This window comes from Enhydra lutris, unplaced genomic scaffold (assembly GCF_002288905.1).
Source record: "Enhydra lutris kenyoni isolate GAN:26980312 unplaced genomic scaffold, ASM228890v2 scaffoldscaffold13, whole genome shotgun sequence".
Lineage (NCBI taxonomy): Eukaryota > Metazoa > Chordata > Mammalia > Carnivora > Mustelidae > Enhydra > Enhydra lutris.
In genome coordinates, this window is record NW_019154097.1 from 12,791,834 (window position 1) to 12,797,852 (window position 6,019).

The following is a 6,019-nucleotide window of genomic DNA, read 5'->3' on the forward strand; positions in this document are numbered from 1 at the left end:
ATGAAGCAGCAGAAAGTGAAATTAAGAAAACATCCCCATTTATAAGTGTACCAAAAAGTCATAAAATATCTAGGAATAAACATAACTAAAGAGGTGAAACACTTGTACTCTGAAAACTATAAAACACTGATGAAACAAATTCAAGACAATACAAAGAAATGGAAAGACATTCCATGCTCAAAGGCTGGAAGAATATTGTTAAAATATCTATGTTACACAAAGCAATCTACAGATTTAATGCAATCCCTATCAAAATACCAACAGCATTTTTTACAGAACTAGAAAAAACATTCCTAAAATTTGTATGGAATCACAAAGGGCCTGGATAGTGAAAGAAATCTTGAAAATCAAAAACAAAACTGGAGGTATCACAATTGAAGATTTCAAATTATATTACAAAACAGCAGTAATTAAAACAATGGTATTGGCAAAAAAAAAATAGACACATAGATCATTGAAATAGAATACAAAATGCAGAAATAAACCCACAATTACCTGGTCAATTAATCTTCAACAAAGGAGGAAAGAATATACAGTGGGAAAAAGAGTCTCTTCAACAAATGGTGTTGGGAAAACTGGATAGTCACATGAGAAAAATGAAGCTGGACCACTTTCTTTCACCATACATAAAAATAAACTCAATGGATTAAAGATTTAAATGTGAGAAATTGACCATAAAAACCCTTGAAGAGAGCACAGACAGTAATTCTCCAACACTGGCCATAGCATCATTTCTCTAGATAGGTCCCCTGAGGCAAGGGACATTGACACAAAAATAAACTGTTGGGACTATACCAAAATAAAAAGCTTTCAGTGAAAGAAACTATCAGCAAAACCAAAAGACAACCTACTGAATGGGAGAAGTTATTTGCAAATAACATATCTAATAAAGAATTAGTATCCAAAATATATAAAGAACTTACACAACTCAACACCAAAAGAAATTACTCCATTTAAAAAATGGGCAGACACATGCACCCAAATGTTCATAGCAGCAATGTCCACAATAGCCAAACTATGGAAAGAACCTAGATGTCCATCACCAGACAAATGGATAAAGAAGATGTGGTATATCTATATGTACCGCGGAATACTATGCAGCCATCAAAAATGAAACCTTGCCATTTGTAATGACATGGATGGAACTAGAGGGTATTATGCTAAGCAAAATAAGCCAATCAGAGAAAGACAATTATCATATGATCTCACTGATATGAGGAATTTGAGAAACAGGACAGAGGATCATAGGGGAAGGGAGGGAAAAATGAAACATGATGAAACAGAGAGGGAGACAAACCATAAGAGACTCTTAATCTCAGAAAACAAACTGAGGGTTGTTGTGTAGGGGAAGAGATGATGTGGCTGGGTGATAGACCCTGGGGAGGGTATGTGCTGTGGTGAGTGCTATGAATTGTGTAAGACTGATGAAGCACAGACCTCTACCCCTAAAACAAATAATACATTATATGTTAGTTAAAACAAAAACAAAAACAAAAACAAAACACAAAAAACAAAAACCACTCTCCTATGACAGAAAAGGGACAATTTTTTAAAAAATGGGCAGAAGACATGAATAGACATTTCTCCAAAGAAGACATACAGATAGGCAACACATATATGAAAAGATGTTCAACATCACTCATCAGGAGGGAAATACAAATCTAAAACACAATGATATATCACGTCACACCTGTTAGAGTGGCTAAAATCAAAAACGCAAGGAACAACAAGTGTGAGAAAGGGTGTGGGAAAATAGGAACCCCGCTGACTGTTGGTAGGAATGCTAACTGGTGGAGCCAATGTAGAAAACAGTAAGGCAATTCCTCAAAAAATTAAAAACAGAACTATTCTACAATCCAGTAATACACTACTGGGTATTTTGCCACCAAAATAGAAAGACACTAATTCAAAGGGATACATGCATCATGTTTATGGAAGCATTATTTGAAAGAGCAAAACTGTGGAAGCAGCCCAACTGTCCACTGATAGATGAATGGATAAAGATGATGTGGTATATACACACAATGGAATATAATTTAGCCGTAAAAAGAATGAAACCTTGCCATTTGCGATGATGTGGATGGAGCTAGAGAGGATAATGGTTTTTTGTTTTTTTGTTTTAAGATTTTATTTATTCACTTGAGAGAGAGAGAATGAGAGGTGAGAAGGTCAAAGGGAGAAGCAGACTCCCCATGGAGCTGGGAGCCTATGCAGGACTCGATCCTGGGACTCTGAGATCATGACCTAAGCCAGAGGCATTCGTCCAACCAACTGAGCCACCCAGGCACCCCTTGAAAGGATAATGTTAGGTGAAATAAATCAGTCAGAGAAAGACAAATACCATATGATCTCACTCATATGAGGAATTTAAGAAACAAAACAAATGAGCAAAGGAAAAAAGAGAGAGAAAGAGACAAAGCAAGAAACAGACTTTTAACTATAGAGAACAAACTGATGGTTACCAGAAGAGGGGTGGATGGGGGGTGGTTAAGTGAAACAGGTGATGGGGATTAAAGAGTACTTATCATAATGAAATAACATAAAATAAATATTTATGAAGAAAAAATATTATTCTGGGTGAAATAAGTCAGCAGAGAGAGAGAATTATCATATGGTTTCACTTACTTGTAGAGCATAAGGAATAACACAGAGGACATTGGGAGAAGGAGAGGAGAAGTGAGTTGGGAGAAATCAGAGGGGGAGACAAACCATGAGAGACTGTGGACTCTGAGAAACAAAATGAGGGTTTGGGAGGGGATGGGGGTGAGGAGTTGGGTGAGCCTGGTGGTGGGTATTAAGGTGGGCACGTACTGCTCGGAGCACTGGGTGTGGTGCATAAATAATGAATCTTAGAACACAGAAAAAATAAAATTAAATATATATATGTAAATGGTAGACTGAATTTGTTTTACAATCTGTCTTTAAACACTGGCTGGGCCACTTAGCAGCAGTGAATCTGGGGAAATTACTTAATCTCTGTGAGTCTTACCTTTCTCGCTTCTAAAGGTAGATAAACCTTAACTTACAGCATTTTGAGGATAATTAAATCCTGTGAGAAACTGAATAGGAGCTTGTCTTAAGCACCTGATACCACTTAACAATGTTCATCTATCCCTACATTATAGCTGTAAACTTTACTCCTATCTTGTACACATTTTCCTTTTAGAAGATCTTTCTGCTGGCTAGAAGCAATTAGTTATGGATGAGATTCCAGGGAATAGTAAAATGACAAAGTGAAAGAAATCTGTGTCCTTAATTCAACATGTATAGAAGAGCTGCTTACATACTAGGAAAACTCACTTTGGATTCTTATAAAAAATAAGTTTGAGTCTAACACACTTTTGGTGTTAATTTGTAAAAGCAAATTACCCTATGCTAATTAATAGATTCCTGAAAGACTACCAATATTGAGATCTCTGGCCTCCTTCCCTCCTCAACGTCAGGAACATGGCAGTAAAGATTATACCTCACAGATGGATGCTGAAAGTTTCTTTGCAGGGGAAATCTTACTAGACAAAAGAAATAACTGACAGACAGTAACAGTTGAGGTGAGAGAAGTCCACTGAAGGTCCAGTCAGGTCACATTACAGTGAAGCCCATTATTTAACAAGACCTACCCATACTCATATAGCTGTCAACTTTTTTTGGTCTCACTCCAAATATAAGCTGATAGACAAAGGTCATGAAACAATAAATTTTTCACAACTTAAGAGTTTCCAGATTGGAGAGGGTCTACTGAAATAATAGATTGGGGGGGGTGCTATTCCAAGGCACATTATTGTGAAATTTCAGAAAATCAGGAAAAATGAGAGAAACATAAAAGCTTCCAGAGAGAAACAAGTCACATACCAAAAAATCAGGAATCAGAGTGGCATAAATTTTTCACTAGAAGCTATAAGGCAAGGAATCATTACCTTTAAAAATATGAGGAAAAACTACTGCCAATGTAGAATTTTATACCCAACCAAACTATAAATTAAGAGGGTTGATAAAATACAGTTTTAGAAATGAAGTTCTCAAAAGTTTAATTCCCATGCACCCTCTCCTAAAATTAGGAGGGGGAAAAAAAGACAAGATCCTGAAAACAGGAGTTGGAAAACAAGGCAAATGTTATTCCCCAGGATATTAGCAAAAGAAGATCCCAGAAGTATTACCATGTCACCTTAGAAAACAACTATCCACATTGGAGCAAGAGCACAAAGAATTCCCAAAAGATAACTCTATTAGATGAAACTGATAAGCTGATTAATAGGTTTAATCACATTAAAAAATGTATACTTTTGAGTATCACAAGAAAAAAAATGTATACTTTTGGCAAAGAATTTTGTCATCAGTAAGTGATAGGTATAAAGAAAATAATAGAAACAAGTGAAAGAGAGAGAAAAATAAAATAGTCATCCTCCTATTGATGATAATCATAGGTTTAAACCATATAGCAGTAGCTTAAACTAGAAGATGATTTCTCTTGTAAAATAAATCCAGAGATAGGCAGCCCACAGCTCCCAGCATGGTGTTCCCTGGTGTTAGAACCATCTCCAGCATGTGGCTTCTACCGCACAATTCGAAAGCTTTTCCCATTATATACACATTTCAGCATGTAGAAATAAGAAAGGGCCAAAGAGGAGAATCACCCCTCCTACACTGCCTAAGATCAATTACAGTTAAGTCATAAATGCGCTGGCCAGGACTCAGTCACATGACTGCACCAAGCTGCATAGTTTCTACTGCAAATTTTTAAAAAAGGGAACCAGAAGGTGAATGGAAAATGATAAACAGCTAACAGTCTCTGCTACCTCTCTCCGACACTTTGTATTCTTCAGATCTTACTTTGTTCTTCCTCAGAGTATTGATTAATCTCTGACATATTTTTCTCTTCCTTTGTTTCCCCTAACCTTTAAGTTCTAAGGGGATAAGAACGCTATCTTTTGTTCAATTCTGTACCCCAGTCACTGCAAATGTGCTTGAAACATAAAAGAAATTTAACAAATATGGGTGAAATGAGTGAATGAGTTAATTCCAGAGGGAGCTAAGAAAATAAATTTAAACATTAAAGATTCAGTCTGGGTACAGATACTTTTGTTTTGTCTATATTAGAAATGGATGCCCGTCATCCAGAAAAACTGACTCACCCCCTCTGGAATTATAATTTTCAAAAGTCTACTCCCTGCTGAATACATCACCAAAAGGTCTTCGTACAAGGCACAACTAATTCCCTAGTCCTAATAATGTAAGTAATATGGCATTAATGTTTGCAATAATGTAATTATTAACAAGAATGTTAACAGTAACATAATGTAGATAATGCAAATTAATGAAATCAATTAACTATTTTTAATGTAAGCATTAGACGCTGGAAGGAAAATTATTTTGGTAGAGTGGTACATAAGAGGCTTAAATCCTCTTGCATAAAGGTCAACATATTTTGACTATAACTGAAAAAATCAAGAAATAGCAGAATATACCTATTATTTAAAAATATACTAACAGGCATTAGAAGAAACAGCTTGAAATGCTGAAGATGTTATCTTGGTCACCGATAACCAGAGACAGGGACTACTGACTAACTAGATCAGAAGTCGGCTGTTTTGCTTTTAAAGTTTACAGAATTATCTAGTTTTTAACAGTGTATGTTTAACTTTTATTTTTTCACGTCTGGTTCGGCACCCTCATTCTGAGCTCCTGAGAAATACAACGTAAATTATTAGAAGCCTTACGGGGTCATGCTGGGGTGACGATTAGGAAAAGAGGATGAGGTAAAGTGAAGGCTCTCTGGTCTTTACGTAAATCACCCCGACTAAAGATGAACCACGGCAAAAAGCTCCACGATTTTAAATGCACAGCATCACGGGCGCACGCATCATACGCCCTCCTCAAAGGGCAAGCACTCGCAGTCTGCACACGAACTCTTAAGAACTGTTGCTCGGCTGCGCGTGGAGACGAGGTAATGGACTTAGAAAGGTGGAACAGAAACGGTCTCCGCCTTCACACAATCCTAACGCGCCCTCTAACGCTGGGGTAA